Source organism: Phyllobates terribilis, unplaced genomic scaffold, assembly GCF_046119375.1.
Source record: "Phyllobates terribilis strain yellow unplaced genomic scaffold, ASM4611937v1 Scaffold_4__5_contigs__length_816908805, whole genome shotgun sequence".
Classification (NCBI taxonomy): Eukaryota; Metazoa; Chordata; class Amphibia; order Anura; family Dendrobatidae; genus Phyllobates; species Phyllobates terribilis.
In genome coordinates, this window is record NW_027362764.1 from 131,643,087 (window position 1) to 131,670,410 (window position 27,324).

Genomic DNA, 27,324 nt, shown 5'->3' on the forward strand with positions numbered 1-27,324 from the left:
AAGGCATCGTGTTTATTTCTAATGGGGAATTGTGCAGTCACAATACTATTCTCTAAATTTACATTGGCATTATTACTAGAGTAAAAGGAATACTTTTAGCAATATTCTTCACTGCTTTTTTGTTTTGTTTTAGTTTAAGGCTTCGATTACACCTTATACGGGATCACAAATAATTCTTTCTTTGAAGTAAAACATTATTTAAAAACAGGCAGTGAAAAGTTTTACCTCACAGAAAGCAGCAGCTGTGATCCTGTGTTGTCCTGTCTGTATACTCTCTTTTGCTTACTCCCCGGCCCAGGAGCTGTGGTATGGCCAGACCATGTTCCTGTACAGTCAGACGCAGCCATTACACAGTACACAGCAGGGGCACATTTATAAGATTATATCAGCACAGGAACATTTTATTTAAACACATCCAATAGTGGAAATTATTATTATTCCAAGATCTATTGATTAAAATGAACCTTTATTCGCGGGAAAACCCCTTTAACTTTTTGGAAATTTTGTGCTGGACTTTGCAGAACACAAACAGCGGTTTCTTATTGTAAAGGGTGACTTATGACTGATTTCACAAGCATCATCTTGTGCTGACATGTGTGCAAAATAATGTATGCAAAAGTCAAATGTAATGTGTGAACCTAGCACACTCAGAAGGAGCCATTGTTTTAATTTGGAAACATCTTACATTTTAATCAATATGCACAGAACCAAGATACAGCTGTAATTTGTTATAGGCTGTTACCAACCAAAGATTTTGCACGCTCTGGACAGCGTCAAATCCTGATTATTGAACCAATACATCAAAGAAAGGTAGTAAGGCCCCATTTCTTATGCTACTGTAAAGGACATATTGATACTCATGCTAGAGCAACTCCATTTTTTTTGCTTGCTTTAAAATCATGTTATTATCACTCCTTGCATAATATACTTCTTTCATTCTCTTCCCATGGAATTTCCCACATTAAACTTTTTATCTCAAGAACATTTTGTCAGACACCCCGCTCCTGTTATCTAACTAGTCTAGGCCAGGATTAGAGATGAGCGTTGTTCTACTCGAACTGTTCGCCAATCTCAAATCCGAGCTGTTTTGGGCGGTGTTCGAGCCGTTCGGCGAACACGAACAATTTGAGAAAAATTCGGCTGTTCGAGGTTATGTTCGATAACTGTTCGTGCACCAAAATCATAACTGGATTTTTTCTCAGTAATGATGAAAATTAATGTTAATACGCAGTTTGAGTGTACAGCGGGGTGGGGGGAGGGGCAGGGGATGGATCTCTGCAGGAACAATGAAGATCTCCATTTTTTTTTTCTCTTTCCCGCATTTGCAGTGGGGAGGTGCAATCTGTCAGCCTATCAGCAGCGCACACACGGAGCGAAGTGCTTTTTTTCACACAAGCAAGGGCATGTGTCATTGGCAGTGTATGTCACATGTCCTTGCCCTATAAGACCAAGCCATTTTCCCCGTCGCCACCATTTTCTCACTGCTGCAGCTGCGTGTTAGACGGCACCACTGTTGCTGTGTGCGCTATACCTTGTTAATTAAAAGCCAATTTTCACACAAATCTACAGATAGCTTGGGAGTAGGGAATAGTTGTGATTGCAGTCCTTTTAAGGACTAGGTTACAGCATTTCCTACGACTTTTATCAGGCAGGTCTGTGCTCTTAAATAGATAGATTGTGGGAGTAAAGACTAATTGTAATTGGAGTCCTTTTCAGGACTAGGTTACATCAGTTCCTATCAGTTTTTGCCAGGCAGGTCTGTGCCAGTGCTGTGCTAGTTTTTTTCACAGCATTTGGCTGAATCTAGCAAAGCTAATCCTTTTTGGCCTATTGCAGAGTGTGTTAGTCAGTGGAGTAGCCTATCTGTGTTGCAAGATATACCACCTGTGTATAGAATACCAATTTTTTTACTGCACCTAGTGAAGTAAAATCTTTTGGGCATAGCATCACTCTATTAGTCCATCTATACTGACCTCCATCAGGTTGCAAATTGAATATAATTTTTTCTGCATCTAGCTCTGAAAAAATATTGGGCTTCTAGCTGTGTGTGGGACTTGTTGTATTAGTCCATCTATACTGACCTCCATCAGGTTGCAAACTGCATATATTTTTTTCTTCATCTACCTCTGAAAAAACATTGGGCTTCTAGCTGTGTGTGGGACTTGTTCTATTAATCCATCTATACAGACCTCCATCAGGTTGCAAACTGAATATATTTTTTTCTGCATCTACCTCTGAAAAAATATTGGGCTTCTAGCTGTGTGTGGGACTTGTTGTATTAGTCCATCTATACTGACCTCCATCAGGTTGCAAACTGAATATATTTTTTTCTGCATCTACCTCTGAAAAAATATTGGGCTTCTAGCTGTGTGTGGGACTTGTTGTATTAGTCCATCTATACTGACCTCCATCAGGTTGTAAACTGAATATATTTTTTTCTGCATCTACCTCTGAAAAAATATTGGGCTTCTAGCTGTGTGTGGGACTTGTTGTATTAGTCCATCTATACTGACCTCCATCAGGTTGCAAACTGAATATATTTTTTTCTGCATCTACCTCTGAAAAAATATTGGGCTTCTAGCTGTGTGTGGGACTTGTTCTATTAATCCATCTATACAGACCTCCATCAGGTTGCAAACTGAATATATTTTTTTCTGCATCTACCTCTGAAAAAATATTGGGCTTCTAGCTGTGTGTGGGACTTGTTCTATTAATCCATCTATACAGACCTCCATCAGGTTGCAAACTGAATATATTTTTTTCTGCATCTACCTCTGAAAAAATATTGGGCTTCTAGCTGTGTGTGGGACTTGTTGTATTAGTCCATCTATACTGACCTCCATCAGGTTGCAAACTGAATATATTTTTTTCTGCATCTACCTCTGAAAAAATATTGGGCTTCTAGCTGTGTGTGGGACTTGTTCTATTAATCCATCTATACAGACCTCCATCAGGTTGCAAACTGAATATATTTTTTTCTGCATCTACCTCTGAAAAAATATTGGGCTTCTAGCTGTGTGTGGGACTTGTTGTATTAGTCCATCTATACTGACCTCCATCAGGTTGCAAACTGAATATATTTTTTTCTGCATCTACCTCTGAAAAAATATTGGGCTTCTAGCTGTGTGTGGGACTTGTTCTATTAATCCATCTATACAGACCTCCATCAGGTTGCAAACTGAATATATTTTTTTCTGCATCTACCTCTGAAAAAATATTGGGCTTCTAGCTGTGTGTGGGACTTGTTCTATTAATCCATCTATACAGACCTCCATCAGGTTGCAAACTGAATATATTTTTTTCTGCATCTACCTCTGAAAAAATATTGGGCTTCTAGCTGTGTGTGGGACTTGTTGTATTAGTCCATCTATACTGACCTCCATCAGGTTGCAAACTGAATATATTTTTTTCTGCATCTACCTCTGAAAAAATATTGGGCTTCTAGCTGTGTGTGGGACTTGTTCTATTAATCCATCTATACAGACCTCCATCAGGTTGCAAACTGAATATATTTTTTTCTGCATCTACCTCTGAAAAAATATTGGGCTTCTAGCTGTGTGTGGGACTTGTTCTATTAATCCATCTATACAGACCTCCATCAGGTTGCAAACTGAATATATTTTTTTCTGCATCTAGCTCTGAAAAAATATTTGGCCTTCTAGCAGTGTGTGGGACTTTCTCTATTAGTCCATCTATACTGACCTCCATCAGGTTGCAAATTGAATATAATTTTTTTCTGCATCTAACCCAGCCAATAGTTTTGGCCTAATACCACAGTTTGGCCACTCAGCTCTGCTCGGTTCCCCATCCATTGTTTTTTTGTGCAAACAACTCCAGAGTTGTTAATTAGTTAACCACCAAAATGAGTGGAAAAAGGCCTGCTGCTGGTGGAAAGGGGAATAGGCGTGTTGGGAAGGGGAAAAAAGGTTGTGTCCGTGGGGTAGGTGTTAAAGCAACAGTAACATCTGCAGAAGAAAGACCATCTTCCAGTCAAACTAAAATGTCTACTTCTTTTAGCGGACAATGTGATAAGATCCCTTTCTTACGGCCATGCCAATCGCTACAAATTCCAGATGAGGCACAAAAACAGCAGGTGCTTCAACGGATATCAAGTGCTCCTTTAAGTAGGCTCTCCTCCACATCAACTTCAACATCACAAATACTCCAGTCCTCAAAGGTGTCACCCCAATCGCACTTGCTTCCTCACAGCTCCCAAATCTCCAGCTGCCCGTCTGAGTATGAGGTAGAACAGACGGTTCAGTCTGCAGAGCTGTTTACTCATACTATAGCCTGGGAATCAGAGGTCGACTCCAGCGCTTCTGTGAATCCAGACGAGGAAATGATCTGCACTGATGCCCAGAATCTTTATGAGTCGGATCCAGGACCAGACACAGAAGGTTCTGACCATAATGTAGACCCTCATCCCCAAACTGTAACTCCTGTTGGTGGAGACAATGAGGAAGACGATGATAAGACTCAAATACCTGATTGGAGCGACAACTTTAGTTTTTTGTCAGGGCAGGAACAGGTTGGCTCTGAGGACGACGGGTGTGATAACGCACAGGGTGATGATGATGAGGTTGGAGATCCCACTTACTGTCAACCCACAGTCAGCCAAGAGATGAGGTCAGCAGAGGAGGTGGAGGAAGATGCTAGTGACGACGAGGTCAGGTTGCGCCTTCCTGGACAGAGACGTAGTACTGGAAGCACGTCAACAACTGCATCCTCAAACACAACTCTGCCTCTCACCACAAGTCGTGGTGGCTCTTCAGGTCGCATGGGTGCTAAGCCTTGCATAGCCTGGGCATTTTTTCAGATCGATAAAGATGACCCAACTCGTGTTATCTGTAACATTTGTCAGCAAAAGCTAAGTAGAGGCCAAAAAATACATAGTTTGAGTACTTCATGCATGAACCGGCACATGGACATGAAGCATAAGTTGCAGTGGGAAGTTCAGTGTGCTATAATGCGGCCTAGCCGGCCGGGCCAACCACCGTCTGCCATATCTTGTGCATCCGCGGCCTCTTCATCCTCTGTGACTGGGGGGACAGCAGTCACACCTGTTTTGGGGCGCAGACCTGCCACCTCTTTACCCGCAACAGCCAGCGTGATTGGCAGGTCATCATTTTCTTTGGAGGTGATAACACCAGCTGGTGTTGAGCGCTGTCCGACATCGATAGCACCACCTTTGGATCAAGGCAACCTAACATGTCCGCCTGCATCTTCCTCACAGACCGGCAGTTTGCCGGGGACACCCTTATCAACCCCGTCTAAGCACAATAGCCAGCCCTCGGTCCCCCAGATGTGGACAAGTAAAAGACCATTTCCTCCTAGCCATGAGAAAGCTAAGAGGTTGAATTTCACCATCTGCAAGCTCTTGGCTACAGAAATGCTGCCTTTCCGCCTGGTGGACACAGAGGATTTTCGAGACCTTATGTCCGTCGCAGTGCCCCAGTACCAGATGCCCAGTCGGCACTACTTCTCAAAGAAAGGTGTGCCTGCGCTCCACCAGCATGTCGCACACAACATCACCGCTTCTTTGAGAAACTCTGTGTGTGACAGGGTGCATTTCACCACAGACACTTGGACGAGTAGGCATGGACAGGGGCGTTACATGTCGCTGACTGGGCACTGGGTAACTATGGTGACAGCAGGACAAGGTGCTGCTGTCCAAGTCTTGCTGTCCCCACGAGTTGTGCGTCAATCCTCTTTATGTCAAAGTTCCTCCACTGCTTCTGCCTCCTCAACCTCCTCTCGGTCTTCCACCTGCACCCAAAGCCTGTCTGGTCATGCCACAAGCTTTCTAACTGCGCAGAAGGGATCCTGCACACCTCCTTACTATGCTGGCAGTAGGGCTCAACGTCATCAGGCGGTTTTTACATTGAAATGTCTGGGAAATGTGAGTCACACAGCTGAGGAGTTGTGGTCAGCTCTGGAGAACCAATTTCATGAATGGTTGTCTCCACTGGACCTGAAACCAGGGAAGGCCGTGTGCGACAATGCTGCAAACCTGGGTGTGGCCCTTCGCCGGGGCAATGTCACACACGTGCCTTGTATGGCTCACGTGTTGAACCTGGTTGTCCAGCAATTTTTAGCCCACTATCCCAGACTAGATGGCCTTCTGCAGAGGGCACGGTCGCTGTGTGCTCACTTTCGCCGTTCGCATCCCGCAGCTCAGCGACTTACATCTCTACAGAAGTCGTTGGGCCTGCCACTTCACCGGCTAAAATGCGATGTGCCTACCCGGTGGAATTCAACTCTGCACATGTTGCAGCGACTGTGGCAGCACCGACAAGCCCTGGTGCAATACGTTCTGACGTATAGCCTGGGCCAACGAGATCCAGAGGTGGGGCAAATCACGCTGGAGGAGTGGTCTCAGATCAGGGACCTATGCACCCTTCTGCACAGTTTTGAAATGGCGACGAAGAGGTTTAGTGCTGACGATGCAATTATCAGCATGACTATTCCGGTGATTTACATGCTGGAGCACATGTTAAACAGAATTCGGAGTCAGGTGGTGGCACAAGAGGAGGTGGAGGAAGTAGAGGAGGAGGAGTTGTATGCGGAAGGGCTAACATCTGCAAGGTCCAGACGGTCGGCAGCACCAAGGCGGCAGGCATGTGAGGGTGGGGGAGATGGTTTTACCAGGGCGCATGGTAGCAGCCAAACTAGTGAGGAAGGTGCAGGAGCCCAGGAAGAAGTGGAGGACGAACTGATGGAAGACTCATCAGATGAGGGAGACCTTGATCACATTTCTGTTGTGCGAGGTTGGGGGGAGAGGATAGAGGAAGGAAGCATGATTGTTACCTCGCCACCAACACAACAGGGACTTGGTGCTCCTGGATGCGCAACACACGAGTGCCTTCTTGCTGCACTACCTGCAACATGACCCTCGAATTGTGAGAATTAGAAATAATCCTGACTACTGGGTTGCCACACAGTTAGATCCCCGGTACAAAAGTAAATTTGCAGAAATTATTCCTGCCATAGAAAGGGATGCACGCATGCAGGAGTATCAGCAGAGACTGTTGCAGAATCTTACATGTGCTTTTCCACAAAATACCAGTGGTGCACGTAGTGAATCTCACAGTTCCAACTTGCCAACCGTGGGACCGTCAAGTGTTCAGCACTCAAACCGTAACAGAACCACAGTATCTGCTGGTAACATCAATTTTGCGGAATCATTTCACCACTTTTTTAGCCCATCCTTTGCAAGGCCACAGGAGACAAGAAGTCTGACACATGGTCAACGCCTAGAGACGATGGTACAGGAGTATCTCCAAGTAAACATTGAAGCCACGACTGTGTCACTGGACCCTTGCTCTTTTTGGGCTTCCAATCTGGATAAATGGCCGGAGCTAGCCACTTATGCCTTGGAGATCTTGTCATGCCCCGCAGCCAGTGTTCTGTCTGAACGTGTGTTCAGCGCTGCTGGTGGTGTGCTGACAGATAAGCGAACGCGGCTCTCCACTGATAATGTAGACAGACTCACGTTCATAAAGATGAACAAATCATGGATCCGAAACGACTTTTCTACCCCTGTGTCATCCTGGGGAGAGTAAAAGCTTGATGATTGGTTAAAATCACCCTACCAACCGTTTTAAGCTTTCAAATTACTAATCATGTTTATCTGTATCTTGGCTGGAAAATAAATTGGGCTTTGTAGCAGTGTGCAGCACTGATCCTATTAGGCCATCTATACTAAAGCTTCACCAGATTTAAAATTAATAATAATTTTTAGCTGCATCTAGCCCGGAAAATAATTTTGGGGCTCCGAGATGCGCAAGACACATAAGTGCCTTCTTGCTGCACTACCTGCAGCATGACCCTCATATTGTCAGAATTCGAAGTAATCATGACTACTGGGTTGCCACACTCTTAGATCCCCCAAACTTTTCGATCAACCTTTTCATTTTAATAAAGACCAAAAAAATGGTCATTTTTGAAATTATAAGCATTAGCAGGTTGTTAGAAACTGAAATCAAACAGTTTTCAACTCAAAACTTTATTCTAGGTGATGTTACATTTTCACATAGGACCCCTTGTTCGAAAGGAGCTTCTGAACTCTCTCGTCCATTGAATTTGTCAGGTTTTGGATGGTTTCTGCTTCAATTGTTTTGCATGAGGACAGAATACCCTCCCAGAGCTGTTGCTTAGATGTGAACTGCCTCCCGCCATCATAGACACTCCTTTTAATGATGCTCCAAAGGTTCTGAATGGGGTAGAGGTCAGGGGAGCATGGGGGTCACACCATAAGTTTGTCCCCTTTTATGCCCATATCAGCCAGAGATGCAGATGTTTTATGTGCAGCATGAGATGGTGCATTATCATGCAGAAAAATGATCTTGCTGTGAAATACACGGTTCTTCTTCTTGAACCATGGCAGGAAGTGCTGTTTGAGAAAATCCACATACATTATGGAGTTCATCTTTAGCGCCTTCAGGGATCCTAAAGGGGCCGACAATCTCTCTCCCCATGATTCCAGCCCAAAACATTACTCCACCTCCTCCTTGTTGGCGCTGTAGCCGTGTTTGCGTGGGGTGTCCATCAACCAGCCATCCTCCACTCCATCCATCTGGACCATCGAGCGCTGCACAGCACTCATCCGTGAACAAAACAGTTTTGAAATCAGTCTTCATGTAATGTTTGGCCCACTGGAGCCGTTTCTGCTTGTGTGAAGTGGATAGAGGAGGTCGACAGGATGGTGTATGCACAGCTGCAAACCTCTGAAGGACCCTGCATCTTGTTGTTCGGGGGACGTTGGAGGCACAAGCAGCTTCAAAAACTTGTCTGCTGCTATGACAAGGCTTTTTTGCCGCTGCTCTTTCAACCTGACGTAATTGCCTGTAGGAAAGAGTCCTCAATTTGCCCTTATCAGCACGCACACGTGTGTACTGTGAATCAGCTACATACTTCTTGATTGCCAAGACACTTCATCCTGATCATCGCACAATGTTGATTGTAGTCATGCCTTGACCTAAACACTCCACAATTTGTTGCTTCTCAGCAGCCGACACATCCTTTTTCTTTCCCATTTTGGCAGAAAATGTAGGCTGCTTAATAATGTGAGACAGCCTTCTTAAGTAGTCTTGCCTTTCATTGGACACACCTGCCAAACTAATTAGCACAGGTGTCTGCAATTGCTTACAGTGATATAAAGAGCCCTGACACACATCACCATCAATGAGTTTAACTGACAAACAAACAAATTCTTCCCTTATCACTCCTAAACACTTTTTGCATAATAATTTGGAACACAGTGTACATGTGCTTTTCCACAAAACACCAGTGGTTCACGTAGTGAATCTTACAGTTCTAACTTGCCAACCGTGGTCTGTATGGAGTTGTTCAATAAAGGGCCCAAAATTAAGATAACATAGATGGGAGAGGTCTCTATGAATAGGAATTCCTAAGTATTTGATACCCTGTGAGGGCCAGGCAAAGGGAAAGTTGGACTGGATGGAATCCTATATGGATTTGGGGAGGGAGACATCGAGGGCCTCAGACTTCGCTGCATTGATTTTAAAATTTGACCATGTAACAAAGTGATCTATTTCAGCCATAACAGCATGGATGGATATATGTGATTGAGTGATATATACTAGGACATCATCAGCAAATAGAGAGCACTTGTACTCGGTGCCTCCCACCTCAATCCACCTAATATTGGGGTTATGGCGAATTGATGAGAGCAGGTGCTCCGTCACTAGGATGTATAAGAGAGGGGACAGAGAACATCCCTGCCTTGTCCCATTGGTGATTGTGAAAGGTGATGAAAATGTTCTGACGCGCCCCCTGGGCCTTGGGACACCCGGAGCCGGACCCTTTTTGGTGGATGCTGGTGGTTGTAGTCTCCGTGGCGGCAACCCGGTTCCGTGGCTCAGGGCGGTCAAACCAGTGGCGGAACTATTTATGTGGTTTTGATGTTTAAATGTCCGACTACGCCACCCGTGGATTGCGGTCAGAGTGAACCGCCACTCCAGGGCAGACCGCTGAGGCTGGTGTTGTGGGTGCAGCAGAGCGTAGCATAACTCCCCACGGGAGGAGTATAGCCTCAGGGCAGTGTATGCGGAGGATGGGGGTGATGGTGCAGGGCAGCAGCAGTAATGACACGGAGTCAGTGATGCAGTCCAGGGCCTTTACTCACAGTTCTTATTATCCAGACCACGTCTGCAGGTAACGGCTGCCCACGTCGTACTGTGCTCACCAGGTGAGGGGCTCAGACAACTCCCAGATAACTTTGGAGTGCTTCACAGGACCCCCTTTGTGTGTCCTTTGTCTGGCCTTTCTTACCAACCCTTCTGTCCGGCTGCCTCGGGCCTCCTCTTGGTAAACTTGGCGCCAGTTTCCCTGACCCTATGTGGTGCCTTCCTAGCGGGTGTAGCGAGGGGCTGCGCCACATAAAATGTCACAGCCTCCTGTTTCTAGCTGAGGGTCGTTTCCTGCCTCCACTAGTTTCGGGGACCGGTCTCCCCCTTTGGCCTGACCCCTCCACGCAGGTGGATTCGGGCGTGCGGTGGCGACTCGCCCGTCCGCACCCCTGAGATCCCTTCGTTCCTCGTTCCTGGAGCCTTCTCCGCTCCTCTTCCTTCCTTCTCCCTCTTCCAGGCCTGGGCCTCTGTTACTAGGCCCGCCTCCGGAGCAGAGCTCATGCAGAGCCCCTGCTCCCTGCCACTTCTGCTCAGACTTCTCTGCACTGAACTAAGATGGTGCCCACCTTTTATACTCCCTTCTCAATGCACCCAGGAACTGCTTCCTCCCTGCTCCTGCACTACAGGGTTCCCCTTCCTCAGTGTTCCCTCCCCCCACTCCAGCCAGGGACAGGGACTGTCGTGCCCATCTCAGGGGCATATTGGTCGCCCTGCCCCACGGCAATGTGGTGTAATGCATGCAGGTGTCGGGTCCTGATCCACACTACATCCTTACCTGAGAGTGAGATATCACACCTCTGGGTGAGGTGCAATACCTCTGTAGCAACCGAGCCCTCAGGGTGCTACAGTTCCATTTATCTTCAGCCTAGGTGACGTATTGCGATACAGGGCCGTGATTTTGGCTATAAAAGGGTCCCCTAGACCCCTACCCCAAGCTTTTTAAGAGAATCATATATGGCGTGCCAGGAGACTCTATGGAATGCTTTCTCAGCATCCAACGAGAGTATCTAATTACAAATTTTTAACTGCATCTAGCCCAGGAAATACTTTGTGCCTAGTAGCAGGGTCTGCTAGTCAGCGGATTATCCCGGCTGTTAAGCAAGCTACACCACCTGTAGTTTGGACACTTCATTTTTTCAAAGGAAATGCTTCGGGACCACGGGATACTCAGTGAAGAGCATCAGGAGGCACCCCAAGGCATAGAGGCTCGGACTGGCAGTAGGATGCCTTGCGGTGGACAGCCGAGCTCGATCCTTATAAAAGCTTTTTAACTGCAGCAGCTTTAGTGGACGCTACTGTAGCTGGAATTACGCGGCTGCTGGCATGAGACTTGCCCTCCAATAGATCCTTGTAAATGGATTTAAAGTGTATTTATTCAAATTAGAGAGACAATTTAAATTAAAAAGCTTAGAGCTGCCTCCACCACAGGGGGGCTCGCTCGACCCACCAGCGGACAGGCACCAGTATTGGGAGAGGGGTTCACCGCGGCTCTGGCACAAACCCGGCGACACAGAGGTGGCACGGGCAGGAGCGGACTGAACGTGTCGGCTTCTCACTTTTTGGATTTTAGAAGGGCATGACATGCCTATATCTGTGTCTCCCCCTCCTTTTACTCCTCCACCTCTTTTCTTTTCGCATGACTATATGTACTTGTCACTTTTCCATGTGTTAGTTGTGTCTTCTGAGCAGTTTGTCAGCTTTTGGACACCTTTGACGGTGTTTTCTATGTGTTTCTATGTGTTTTTGTTTGCCTGCCATTGGTTTTAACGGTGTTCGAAGGTGTTCGACGAACAGTTCGACGAACAGTTCGGCGAACACACGGGTGTTCGACGAACCGAACCGAACTCGAACACTACGGGGGTGGCTCAACACTAGCCAGGATTGACCTTGTAAATTTCCAGTGTGCTTCGAACTAACGATAATATGACCAAATATGTGTTTCCGTAATAATTGTACTAACATTGGTTCAAGCCTGTAGTACAGCAGTAGATGATTGGACATTAATAAACTCAAAACAATATAAAATGCTAAGCAAAATAAACGGGATCAGAGCTTCTTTGAATCCTCCCAATACAGAGCACGCATTGCCTCCGTTTGGTTTTCTGTGGATTGCGCAATCAACATAATAATTTGACACTCACTTGGTCAACCGTGAAGGGTTATTGCCCTCCCTCAACACTACTAGTCCCCCCAGTCTTGGCTACCCTGTAGAACTGCTTAGAACTCCAGAGCTCATTAGTTAAGGCAATAGGGAATTAGTACCCTTATTTTGTAACAAATAATATAAATACCAATTGAATATTTATTCTGTATAGACCTTTTCTCCAGAAACGGTTAGATACATTGGACAAATGTCAAATGGACTTTTTATTTATGGCCAACGACAATCAAGAGCTTTAGCTTTGAAATATATAGGAAGGCTTTATGTCAGACCTTCCCTTTCTTGATGCAGCTTTGGAAGGCGAAGGTGATAATCCGTCTTGATCCATGGATTTAAGGATGTAAATCCCACCTGTTGCACCCAGTCAGCAGGCAAACAAACTTAAGATAAATGATTTTCTAACTGTAGCGCTGAAGAACAGCTAGCAAGATCTATTTGTCCCTGGAAATCTGGTCTGTTCCTATCACTGCAGAAATGCCTTTTGGGTTACTTTTGCATTGAATAAAATAAATTATAAATATATTATACAAGTTGATTCATACATTCTAATTTAATAATATAATGCATCCATTATAATTTTAGACTGCTCTTAACAAAAGATCAAATAACCAACAGGATCTTTTGTCACTGTATGAGAATTTGTGTTGGCGAACCATCAATATGGCAAGCGCGCAAATGTCATATCCTTCCCATGAAGTTCATTAAGTACTCCAATTTCTCAAGATACAAATTCAGCAGAATAATGCAAAATACTATAAAAACAGATTACAATTCACTGGAAAGCCACATATAGTGTAAACACCTCCCAACAGAGTGTCAAGAAGTCATGAGATGATCATCTCACGCTACTGAGCTCAGGATAGGCCGAGCCAAGAGGGAATGAGGACACATACAGTGAATGAAATAAGTATTTGATCCCTTGCTATTTTTGTAAGTTTGCCCACTGACAAAGACATGAACAGTCTATAATTTTAAGGGTAGGTTAAATTTAACATTGAGAGATAGAATATCAAAAAAAAATCAAGAAAATCACATTGTATAAATTAGATACATTTTTTTGAATTTTACAGTGAGAAATAAGTATTTGATCCCCTACAAACCATTATGAGTTCTGACTCCTACAGACCAGCTAGACGCTCCTAATCAACTCGTTACCTGCATTAAAGACAGCTGTCTTACATAGTCACTTGTATAAATGACTCCTGTCCACAGACTCAATTAATCAGTCAGACTCTAACCTCTACAACATGGGCAAGACTAAAGAGCTTTCTAAGGATGTCAGGGACAAAATCATAGACCTGTACAAAGCTCAAATGGGCTACAAAACCATAAGTAAGACGCTGGGTGAGAAGGAGATAACTGTTGGTGCAATAGTAAGAAAATGGAAGAAATACAAAATGACTGTCAATCGATATCGATCTGGGGCACCATGCAAAATCTCACCTCGTGGAGTATTCTTGATCATGAGGAAGGTGAGAGATCAGACTAAAACTACACGGGGGGAACTTGTTAATGATCTCCAGGCAGCTGGGACCACAGTTACCAAGAAAACCATTGGTAACACATTATGCCTTAAAGGTTTAAAATCCTGCAGTGCCCGCAAGGTCCCACTGCTCAAGAAGGCACATGTGCAGGCCCATCTGAAGTTTGCCAATTAACACCTGGATGATTCTCTGAGTTATTGGGAGAAGGTGCTGTGGTCAGATGAGACAAAAATTGAGCTCTTTGCCATTAACTCAACTCGTCGTGTTTGGAGGAAGAAGAAGGATGAGTACAACTCTAAAAACATTGTCCCAACCGTGAAGCATGGTGGTGGAAACATTATACTTTGGGGGAGCTTTTCCGTTAAGGGGACATGACGACTGCACCATACTAAAGGGAAGATGGATGGGGTCATGTATCAAGAGATTTTGGCCAACAACCTCCTTCGCTCAGTAAGAGCATTGAAGATGGGTCGTGGCTGGGTCTTCCAGCAAGACAATGACCCAAAACATACAGCCAAAGCAACAAAGGAGTGGCTCAAAAAGAAGCACAGTAAGGTCATGGAGTGGCCTAGCCAGTCTCCAGACCTTAATCCCATAGAAAACTTATGGAGGGAGTTGAAGCTCCGAGTTGCCAAGCGACAGCCTCAAGATCTTAATGATTTAGAGATGATCTGCAAAGAGGAGTGGACCAAAATTCCTCCTGACATGTGCGCAACCCTCATCATCAACTACAAAAAACGTCTGACTGCTGTGCTTGTCAGATCAACGTTCTCAGCAACGCATCATCTTGTGTAAACAGGACTCACAGTACTAAGTACAATGGAAATCTATGTGCAATGAATGATCTACCACAGATCGTTCAGTGTGCAACATTAAGAGCGATCTGCCTGTCTAAACTGACTATTAAATGACCGCAGGCCGGAAAATATTGACATATCAGTGGTCATTTACTGCCGCAAAAAGATTAAACAGTTAATCAAACTTGTAAGTAATAAAGTAGTAAAACCATATATTATAACAAACACAGACACAGAACTATCCGGCTAGAATAATCCAAAGTAGTGAGACAAAATGTGCAAAACATGTTTCTAGTCCATTGCCTACAGAACAAAAAAATCCTGAGCATTATAAAGGCAGAATGACAGATTACAGTGATCTAAAGGTTTAGTAAAATGGAAGATGCAGTGCCTGTACATTATGCAGGGGAAGATTGGAAAGTGGGCAGAGAAAACACCATACATAGATGGTGAAAGCTTCCAAAGGCAGAAGAGGTTTTACTGGGAAAAGTACAAATAAGATGGAAGAATTCTGACGTTCATCTTTACTGAAAATTGTTTTTTTTGCTGAGAATTCACATCCTACACGGTCACTATTGGGGGCACTAAATGTACAAGACTGGACAGCAGGTTTTTTTTGGTCTGATACTTTTAAGCCAGGAGTCCAGGCATTCGTAAAAAAAAGGAATATCTGAATCTATGGTCTAGGGCCACAGTTCTGCCAGATTTACCCTATGTATAACAAAATATACAGGTTAGATATGAAAGATCATGGAAGAGAAGGGCACTGATATGGAGAACTTAGGGAGCTAACGGTGTTGGGAGATCAAACTTTCAGGAATACCAAATTATATGCAAAAAACGCTTCTTATATTTATTAATAAAACCAAGAATGGAATGATCTGTTATATATAGTGCATTGTTATTTTCCCAATGAAATACAGATGTAGCAAAGGTTACCTTGACTAAGATAACCCAGCACTGAGATATCACATCATAAAAAGTGTAATTAGACACCTAACTTGATATCGATCGATAGCTTCTACTGCGTTATCTTAATCCTCTTTAGGCTATGTGCCCACAATGCAGAAATGCTCAGGATTTTTTCCTGAGCGTTTCTGCATCTCCCCTGGCAGAAAAAAACACATGTGGATTGTACATGCGGATTGTACATGCAGATTGTACATGCAGATTGTACATGCAGATTGTACATGCAGATTGTACATGCAGATTGTACATGCAGATTGTACATGCGTTTTCCTGCCAGGGACAAGCGGATGTGAAGCGTTCTTTACTTGCATTCGAGCATGAGGGTTGACAAGCGCTTTCCAGGCGATTTTAGCATCACTTGTAAAGTGCTTGACAACTTGGTCACACTATATAAATCCATGAAAACAGCATGGATTTATATAGTGTGACCGAGAGAATGTCAAAAAATCAAAAAATAAATCTATACTTACCCTCCGATGGCCCACGCTGTCTTGCTTCACTGTCCCGGCTGCCGGCAGCGGTGGATTGAAGGACCTGTCGACGTCAGCGTCGCGTGACCCGTCACATGACTGACATCAGCGCAGGTCCTTCATTCCATCGCGAACTGCAGCCAAGCAAGGAGGAGCGCACCACGGGCCGCCGGAAGGTAAGTATATATTTATTCTTTATTTTATTCTTTTTTTTACAGTTTCTATGGTACCCGGGTCCGGAGGAGAGTCTCCTGTCCTCCACACCTGGGTACCAACCGCACATTAGAACGCGCCAATTATGCAAGTACAGATGCAGTCTTGCGGAATTGTCGCGTTCTTATGCAAGTCAATGGGGGTGAAAACGCAGCATTTCCGCAAAATAATTAGTGCTGCGTTTTTTCCGCAATGATAATCCGCAGCGGAAATCTCCACAGCATGTGCACAGCACATGCGGATTATCATTGGGGAACATGGCAGGGCTTCTACCATGCTTTTTTAAACGTTTCTGTAGCGTTTTTGCCGCTGCGGAAACACTTAAAAAACGCATCGTGGGCACACAGCCTAAAGGGAATCTATCAGCAGGTTTTTGCTGTTTCGTCTGAGAGCAGCATAATATAAAGTAAGTGAGCCTGATTCCAGTGATGTATCACTTAGTATACTGGGAGCAGCAGTTGTGACTCAGAGTTCTTAGATGCAGCATGAAGCAGAGCTCAGAAAGCTGCCCTCGCCCACATCACAGATCTCTATTTACATTGTCTACTGACAGTGAGCTGCTTATCACAGGAGGGGGCGGAGTCCAGCTGTGATAATCCACATGTGATAACATTTTTATTGTAAGAAAACAACAGCAAACAACCCAAAAAAATGACACATCAATGAAATCTGTGTTTCAGCCCCTATCTCCTGCTGTCTTCAGATTACATAGCAAATATTTGGTGACAGATTCCCTTTAAGTGAAATAACTTTCTTTCACAAGTTATCAATATGGTGCATTGTGAGTCACTGTAACCTTTGCTACTTTTGTGACAAGTCTCGAGTCTGTTTTTATATCTGAATTCCGCCATTCCTGTTACTTCTCCTGAATATTTCTGAATATATTGATGACAGGGTGTTATCATTCTCCTTGTCAAAGGGGCATGCCTCTACACAATGTGTCACTGGCAGCACTGATTGGACAGTGCCAGACTGTGCAGGAACACCCCTTCTTCCCAACCGGTAACACCCAGTTGTCAATTTATTCATACCTTTTTCAGAGGAATAACAGAGGAATTGCACAATGTGGAGATCTAAAAAAAGATGACACAGAATTAGAATTTTATCAATAATACAAGTAGAAAAGCAGTCTACTTTAATGCTATGAATATTTTTACTTGATAGAACTTGATCAGGTGCATAGTTAGGGTGAATGGTAAAGCTGAACGTAATAGGAACTAGTAACAAGAGAAGATAATACATTTTTTTTAAATAATTAATAAAAACAAGAAGGGAGCATATATATTAGCTTCAGATTTACTTTAGATAGTAGAAAGTACAGGGAGGTAGCAATGCTGGGGCAGGGCTGGCCAACTGGGCTACTGCACATCCAGTCAGTATTAAATAAAAGAAAGAGAATAATGGCTCTAACCAATGGCAGGTCTTCTTTATTTATAGCAAACCATAAAACGTGCCAACATCAAAGCTGAAGAGAGTAGCCAGGCAGTCTCAGGCGATGGCCGTTTATCATCTGCTTTGCTGTTGGCAGTGGCACATTTTTATGGTTTGCTATTAATAATGAAGACCTGCCATGGGTGAGTGACATCCTTTTCTTTTTTTTATATATATATTGAATATTGGACACCACTACTGTAAGTAATTGAGCAGAACCATGAAAGGTTACTAAGCCAGAGGAGTGTCATGTACAAAGTACATCAGAAATGCCATAATCGAGGGGTAGTGCCAATCACTATACTTTTTTGAGAGACATGGGGAGATTATGCGTTACTAGAGGAGGGACAACAAACAAAACCTTTGCCCTACGAAGAAAAAAACTTTTCTTTGCCTCAGACTTTGTTCATAATTCTAGCTATATTAATCATTAAAAAATAGTAATAAAACATACAATGTTGTTAGTAAACAAAAAAACAAGAAAGAAAAACAATGACTGTCTCTTGCCACATGCTAACAATGGATGTATTAGTTTAATAGCAATCTGCTGATGTATTGACATTTATACATTTTGCATATTGTGCTTGCGAAATAATACGTTGACTCCCTGATGCACAAGAGAGCTGTGGCAACAAACTCACAAATCCTCAGAGGTCTCATAAAGGCTGAGCAACCAGATCCAGTCATGCAAATACTCGTCATGTTCTTTCCAGTCTTTGTATTGCATTGTATCACTGTAGAATTCTGTGCCTCAACAGTTCCGATTATCCACCACACTCAGATCCTTCAGACAAAACTTCAAAACCCATCTCTTCAAGAAAGCTTACAACCTGCAATCACCCAGCTGCCTTCTCACCACCACCAGAGCTACCGCCTCACCAACACCAGAGCCGCCGCCTCACCAACACCAGAGCTGCTGCCTCACCAACACCAGAGCTGCTGCCTCATCAGCACCAGAGCTGCCGCCTCACCAACACCAGAGCTGCTGCCTCACCAGCACCAGAGCTGCTGCCTCACCAACACCGGAGCTGCCACCTCACCAACGCCGGAGCAGCTGCCTCACCAACACCAGAGCTGCCGCCTCACCAACACCAGAGCTGCTGCCTCACCAACACCAGAGCTGCTGCCTCACCAGCACCAGAGCTGCTGCCTCACCAACACCGGAGCTGCCGCCTCACCAACACCAGAGCTGCTGCAATCCCCCAACGTACTGTCTCCATCACCACCATCCTGTAGAATGTAAGGCCGCAAGGGCAGGGTCCTCTTCCCTCTGTACCAGTCTATCATTGTTAGTTCGCATACTGTAAGTGATATCTGTATTCTGTATGTGACCCCTTCTCATGTACAGCACCATGGAATCAATGGTGCTATACAAATAAATAATACTAATATCATTATTTTTATTTAGGTGAAAGTGAACCTGACAGCCAGTGTTGGACTAAAGTGCCAAAGACCCACCAGTGACATTATTTCTGGGGGCCCACTGGCCGGCAACATGCAATATTACCTGACCCTTGTTCTCAAATTTGTCTATGCTTCAATTCATTAATAAACTATGTACTTTGCTAAATGAATGATGAGATCCTGCCCTTTTCTGTACCAGCTGCATTGAGTGTACTGTGCCAAATGCTCCTCATATGGAGGAGTTGGGGTACCACACCTGAAGAGGGGCCCACCAGAAAATTCACCTGTTTCCTTGTGGGCTAGTCTGAGTCTGCTGACATCTGAACCACAGGCAGCATAAGTCAAAGTCCGGCTCTGTTATTCCACCCATATATTGTATGTTTTAATCTGAAAAATTGCAGTATTTCAAAGGAAATATACTTAAAAAAGTCAGCCGAGGTTGATCCGATTAGCATAACTAGTCCAAGAGGAAGGTTTCCAATGGCTTGTCTCCTCCCATTTCCTATACATTGACTTGTCTCTCACTATACACACACAGGTAGAGACTGGCCAGACAAGGGAAGCGGGGAAGGGAGGGCAGAAGCTGCTGAGGACCGGCCTCTTGATCTGGTCACTTCATCCCCGGCCGACTTATCAAAAGTATGCTTTCTCCAAAATGCTGCAACGTTTCACAGTAAATCATATAAGGTTAGAAGAACAAAGCTGAACATGGATTCTTGCTTCCCAAATCAGGTGCCCTTTAAACACAGCAATTTTAACTTACTGTACACTTACAATTACACAATGCTGCTGCAGAAAAGAGACTCCAGTGCACAAGTATAGTATTTACGTATTGAGGATTGCACCCATGAGACAACCTCTGTGCATTTCAATGTGCTCCATGTTTGGAGAACGTCATCCTCTCACACTCCATTAAATTACAGAATTTATTACAAGACTGATTAAAAACAGGATTCTCTTGTGTAAAATACTGGGCTTTCTTAAAATATGATCATTTTGGATATTTATTTCTGTTCTTTTTTTAAACAAAATGTATTTTTGGGTAAATATACAGAAGTATTGAGTCCATCTTCTAGCCTGATATGACAGTGGACGATGAAACAAACAAAGAGAGCACAGGATAATAAAGTCACTGAGGCAACCATATAATGCATGAAGAGTTTCACACATTGCTCCTATTAATTAGTATAAGAACCGTGTAAGACTCTTCAGGCTTTGTATGTTTTCTTTCCCATACCACACAACAGTAATCCCCTCCTAATGTCAGATCGACAAGAGGACAGAAATAATAGACACTAAGTAGTGACAATACTAGTCATATGTGATAACCTCAAAATTAAATTAAAGAAAATATATCAGATATACCAAATATCATATTGTCTAAATTATCAGAAGGGTGAAGTAAAGCAATATATTTTCAGTAATGTTGGAATTACCATATTAAAAGTGATGATATCAGAATTACTATATGAAATGGAATGACCTTAGAATTACTGTGTATATAAGTGATTACATCAGAGCCATTATACAATAGGTAATGACATCAGAACTGCCATATTTTAATTGGTGACATCGCAATTACTATATTAAAAGGTGAGAACATTAGGATTTCTATCTTAAAAGTAGAGATGAGCAAGTCTGCAGAAATTCATTTAAGTCAGTTTCACTCAATCCTAACCTATAATATCCCTAAACAAAAACATATAGAAGTGCAATTTACAGCACTACCTAAGCAGACAATGGATAGTGTGACCATAATAAACTCTCTGAGGAAGCTCGTGTGAAACGCGCGTTGGAGTGTGGGGCAGCGGCAGTATCCATAGCCTGAACCCGGGTCTGTAATACTCTTTATATCTTTACGGATGTTTCACACTTTGGTCTTTATATTCAATTGTTATTCTTGTTAATTAATTCTTATTGTGCACTTGCCCTTTATATACTCCGCCTCCGACTCCTATTTTTAACGTATTTGTGTGGCTTTTATTTGTGTCTTGTCCTTCCATGCTTTTTATTTTGTCTTGTCATTTTGGTGTCTTTAGTAAAGCTATGGATTTGATAATTATTTTTGCATTATTTCCTGTTTACTCTAATCAATTTTTTATGGTCAAGCTTTGCTCAATTAGACTGATTTGGCTCAGTCATGAGTAAAACCATACCGGATTGAAAATGTCCCTTTAGCTATCAAAAGACAATTATTACACTTATAATTCTAAGAAAAATATTGTACTCACCTGTCCTAGGCCCTAACCTGTCCTTATGCCACTGTAGCCCCAGTACCCACCCTCCATGTTGTTCTTTTGTTCTTCTGTGCTTCCTGCTGGTGCTGAGGCCATTGGTAGGCCTCACATGGTCAGATGGGCAGACAATGCACACTAGTGACATCAATGAAGTACATCACCCCCCGCATGTTTGGCGATATTGATGTCAATGATGTGCTTCTCCCCCCATTTGACCATGTAAGGCCAATGGGAGCAAGAGGGAGCTGCAGCATCAGCTGAAGCACAGATGATGACCTAGGACAGGCAAGTATAAGGTACTTTATTTTTTAACCCCTTTCTGACCCTGAAATGTAGATAGAAAAATGGTGTCCATTTTGCAGGATTGATGCAAATCGAAAGCAAAAATGTAGGATTCATCAGAATCCAGAATTTTTGAGAAATTCAAAATTAAATTGAGTCACTCATCTCTAAATAGAAGTAATGATATCAGAATTATTGTTATCACTGATGACATCATAGTTTCTCATCTATGACTAATGGTATCTGAAAGTGAAATATAATAAGTGGTGACATCAGTATGACGAAATTCGAAGTGATGACATCTCAATAATATATAAGACATCAGAAGTCACCATTAGCATTGCAACGTTTTATACTGTAATTTTTAACTAATTATACTATTATTACTATTAGGATTGTAACATTAATATTTCATACTGAAAAAGAGCACTAATGAATGCAGTTTAATAAGTATAATAAAATACAATATGTATTCATTCATAATTTCCTTTTTTTCACTACATTGGTTTTATTTGATTTATCCATATAATGTATTCAAACAAATTGCCTATTTCTAGCATTGCCACATCGCTCCAGGTTCTATGTATTTCCAAGGGGTAATGAACAAGATTAGCCACTTCGGACAATGAGTTTGTGCTTCATCCGGAACAAGCAACAAAATATCAGAGTGTACCAACCTTCTCTGTAGGAAGCAGATTGGAATTGTTTAGTTGACTTTCTATCAACAGGCGCAAATCTTAAAATGGGAAATGTCAAGGGTTGTTTCCGAACACGTAAGAAAGAGGTTTGGATTAGTAATGGTCTTAATAATTGATACCTGAGTGGATACAGTTGGACATTAAATATATAGTACAGCTGTAAACGATTTGTAAAATTTAAAAGGAACAAAATGCTACAAATAAAAACAGGTATTTTGTGCAAAATTGATGATCAATTGGTGACCACCATGGGATGCCCTTTTAGTTGTGTCAAAAAGCCTTATTTTTGCATGCAGGCTGGAGGCAAATGTGAAAAGACTTCTTTTTGTCCACTGCTTTTTCCCAGCACGGGTTACTTTACATTTTTTTTTTTTATAGAATTTTTTTTTTCACTATGGCTATAAAATGTACAGTTAGGATTTGAAAAGGATTTTAAAATGGGCTCCAATTTTATAGCCTCTATTCACTTCAAACAGCGCAGAGAGCTTACACAGCGATTTCATTAAGATACTGAAAACACTTCAAGGATGGTGATGTGGAGAAACTCAACCCAAGACAATGCCCACATTCTGTGCATAATTAGAAGGAATCCAGAAACAAGAACTCCCTCAATGTAACTGCGGTTTTGTCTTTCTTGAAAAAAGACAATAGAGCAGACACATAAAAAGTAACCCATGCAGCACAATGGGAAACATCTTCTTGCCTTTTTACAAATGCTAGTATCTGCCATCAAGATGAAGGGTTCCTAGTTTTCAGATGTATATTAAATATCACAGACGTCTACCATTCATATAGTTAATGGATGAAATATGTTTATATTGTTTCCAATTCTGTAACTGTAAGGATTTTTACAATTAAGTTCCGCCTGGAGGCAAAGTTTAAAGTTTGGATTTCTGATTTAACAATCTTCTGTTGCTTAGAGACTACAGTAACGGATGTCTGTGGTGTATCATTATACAAATGTAATGCTTCACACATACTGAAATGCAAATATATGGCTCGGGAAAAAATGAAAACGTGTGCGTATCATTGAAAACATGGCGCTACATCGTTAGTAAGAGATAATTTTGTGAGGTTGATTTCACTAAAAGCATTGTTAGGAGAAAAAAAAATTGTGCCATATTTCCATTTTCTCAAACAGATTTTTGTTTGCAAAATATGAATACATGCGTCTTTTAAGGCAGGTGTAGAAAAAATGCTGCAAAGTGAAAATCAGGGATGGACATACCACTGGTGCAACATTGGGCTCAAGAGATAAGAGGGGCAATTCTACCTCCAAAACAGGTGGAATTGTGCATTATGATGAGCCATTGGACTGGAAATGGCCCATATACTGTTTTTGCACAGGGACCCATTTCTGTCTATGTCCACCACTGGTGAGAAAGCTTTAAAAAATAGAGGTGTTAATAGTTTATTTTTATCAATTAAAAAAATCCAAACTGAATAAACAAAAAAGAAATCTACAGTAAATCAAATCAATATTTGATGTGACCATCTTTTGCCTTCAAAACGGCATGAAAGATTCACTTCTAGGTACTTGCACTCAGTTTTTGAAGGAAATCAGCAGGAAGGTTTGTTCCAAACATCTTGGAGAACTAACCACAGATCTTCTGTGGATGTTGCTTGTACAAATCCTTCTGTCTCTTCATGTAATCTCAGACAGACTTGATGTTGGGATTAGGGCTCTTGGGGGCGAACATCATAAATTGCAGGACTCGATCTTCTTTAAGCTGAAAATAGTTCTTAATGACATTGGCTGTATGTTTGGGGTCATTGTCTTGCTGCAGAAAAATACTGAAGTAATGCTCACCAAGGACAACATCTGCAAGGGGTTTGTGTGTCCCCCTGTGTGTGTGCTGGGTTTTCTTTCACACTCTAAAGACATACTATATAGGGAATTTAGATTGCTATAAATTATACATTTTTGATTAAGCTCTTCAAACAGTAGCTCAAATTTTCTAAAACTGGCATTTCTGATGCCAATCTGAGGCTGAACTTAGATAGCTGTAGAAATTTTTGGGCAAGACATGTCCACATATTGCAGACATGACTGACTTTGTGTGCACCGGAGTTCGGGCGCTCATTCGCATCACTGATGGGTGCAAAGTAGTTGTCTGCTATTAAATGTGCTTTTCTTGACCATTAAGCAGACTATGTATGCTATGATGTCTTTCTCCACAGACCATCGATCTGTATGAAAAATCATTCATTTGCACTAGCACATAATATACAGCTAATATTGGTCAGTGTGATATACTTATTTATATAAAGCCTCAGAAAAATAATATTTGTTGTAGTAACTTGTATCAAATTTATTAAAAGACCAATATATCTTATTAATTGGGGGCATTTTGTATAAAAGTCAGACTTCATTTGAGCAGGAATCAAAATCAGCACCATTTTCTGGCTTTCTTCTTTTAAAAAAATCCATCCAAATGTTTTACATTTCCCTTAGTAGCACAAGTGGAAAACTTTACACTTTAAGGCTTGGGTCACACCACCGTATTTTCTCCCATCCGAGGGAATTGGGCCAATTATGCTTTTCACAGTTTTATCAGAGTTTGATCACAGTGTGATCTGATTTTCTCAGATGATGGGGGAGATGGCAAACAAAATTTTCCATCTTCTCCATAATGTCAATCCGTGAAAATCAAACAGCACTCGGATGTCATCTGGGTGCTGTCCGTTATTTTCCACAGACTCAGACTTGCATGACCGAGTGCAATCCGAATCTTGGATCCAAATCGTGCATGCCGCACTGACAGACTCTGTCCGAGGAAAAAATAGGACATGTGCACGGCCCCATAGCATAACATTGTTCCAAGTGCAATCTGATGTTAAAGCTAGTTTCACATGCCACTTGCAGATTGGCACCAGCAACATGGGCAATCCAGTCTGCAAGGCGGAGAGAGAATGCTTAAAGGAGTTGTCTTGTTCATATCCTTTTTTAATTTTGCAGTCTCCCAATCAGATCCCCTTTTCTGCATTGTGCTCAACGCAGGACAGCATTTCTCATGTAGGCAATTCACATCAGCAGTTCTAAGTGTGAATGGGGCTGGAAGACTGGCTCATTTTAAGTGCTAAGCCAACCCCCTTATCTGTGTATGCATTGGCTGTGACAGAGGCAGGGGTTAGTTTTAGCAACTGAAATGAGGTAGTCTGCAAGTGTGGCGCCCCTGAGGGTTCAGTCGCCACAGAGGTACTGCACCTCAGATAGAGGTGTGGTATCTCCTCTTCCAGGTAAGGATGGAGCATCACTCAGGACCCCACTTCACACTCAACACTACACCACTCCTGTCCTGTAGGGGGCCTAAATAAACCAGGGTGCTGCCCCGGCCCGGGATAGAGGAGACGGGGGTAACCAAAGATAGGGGGAACCATGTAGTGGGTGAGGGTGGAGGAAACACTTACAGGAAGCACTTATAGAATCATATATAATCTATGGCCATTAGTTCAAGGTCTTTGATTGTGGGTCTTCTGTCAGGGTCCAGCAAGAGTCTGTAGCTGTCTGAAGATTTACGGTCCTCGTACTCTGGCCTTGAGATGAGGAGCGGGTCAGAGTTAACCAGTGTCTCTACCCGGTCAGGGTCCTGTTGTAAGAAGGCCTTGGAGGGGAGCAGAGGAGATAGGCTCCACAGGCAAAAGGATCCCTGGGGGATACGGACTGAGCGGAGTCGCCACCTGTATTCTTCACTCTGGCCTAGCCAGAGGGATTCCTGCTGCAAGAGGGGTAACCGGCCCCCGACATCTGACTTTGTCACTTCAAGTCTCAGTCAGAAAAGCCCGAAGGCTTAGTGGATCCCAGGGGGATACGGACGGAGCGGAGTCGCCACCTGTATCTCTCAAACTGCGTTTACCCAGTGGGACCCGGCCTTACACCACGTTCATACCACACACAGTCAGGAGAAGACTCAGTGGGAGAACTTACTAAGGAGAGGAACACACACCAGCGGGGTCTCGACAGGTGCTCCTGATCTACCTGGGAAGTGCTGAACCCCCCTTCCCGGTGGCCGCAGTACGCCGTGTGTAGCAGAGAGAAGCTTTGCGGCTGAAAGTACTTCTAAAGTGAGTAAAGACCCGGATGACTTCATTCACCGCCTCAGCTTGATTATTCCTGCACTGCACTGCACCCACCATCGCTCCATACAGTTCGCCAAACACTGCCCTGAGGCCTACTCCGCCTGTGGGGAGTAGTACCAACCGAGCTGCCAGAACACCGGCCTCAGAGGACTGTTGCAGCGCTGGTGGCCATCACCAGAAACCACAGGTGGCGTAGTCGAACAACCACTCATCCAACAGCCCATTTTTCAGGTGACAGCCCTGGCCATGGAAGGGTCAAGGTCACGACTGCATCCCCGCAACACCTACACTGACTCGGCTCCGACTACCCCACGGCTCAGGGAGGGTGAGTCACTCACAAGCCTTCTCCTGTGTCAAACCAGGACCTAGGTCTGGTGCGGATGTCTAAAGATTGGGCAACCTTTGATAATTTAATCCCTTCCTGCTCCATGACGTTATCACATAATGGAGAGGGAGATGGTGTATGGAGCTCCACTCTGGCTGTGATAAGCAGCCAGCACGTTCCTCTTCCAGATGAAGCCCCATGTGGTAGCATAGAGTCTATTGAGGAATGGTGCAACCGAAAGCCTGAGGACATAAGAACATAGAAGACAAAAGCCAGAAGAGAGAAGACAGAGGAGCCGATCTGCTGCTGTGGGAGAGGTATTGGGAAGGACAAGGGGAGATGAGGGGAGATTTTTTTTAAATCATTCTTGGTCCGCAGAATCCAATAAAATGGCATTTCACGTGAAATTCATTGCGTTCAAATTTGATTGAGTACAAATTAATTTGATCATCCCCAGTTTTAATCATACTAGTCCAGAGAATCATGTTGCCCAGTCATTTCTACTGCACAATGAATGCCATAAGAATGAAACCCAAGTAAAAATAGCGGAATTGAATTTTTTTTTTCACCATTTCAGCGCACTTGGAATTTATTTCCTGCCTTTCAGTACATTATAGAATGA

At 43.2% G+C, this 27,324-nt stretch overlaps 1 protein-coding gene across 12 annotated transcripts in view; it reads right to left on the reverse strand.

The window, feature by feature from the left end:
• Positions 1-27,324, reverse strand: part of LOC141265097 (sodium channel protein type 5 subunit alpha-like) — a 558,194-nt gene that overhangs the window by 79,653 nt on the left and 451,217 nt on the right. The window lies entirely within an intron of this gene.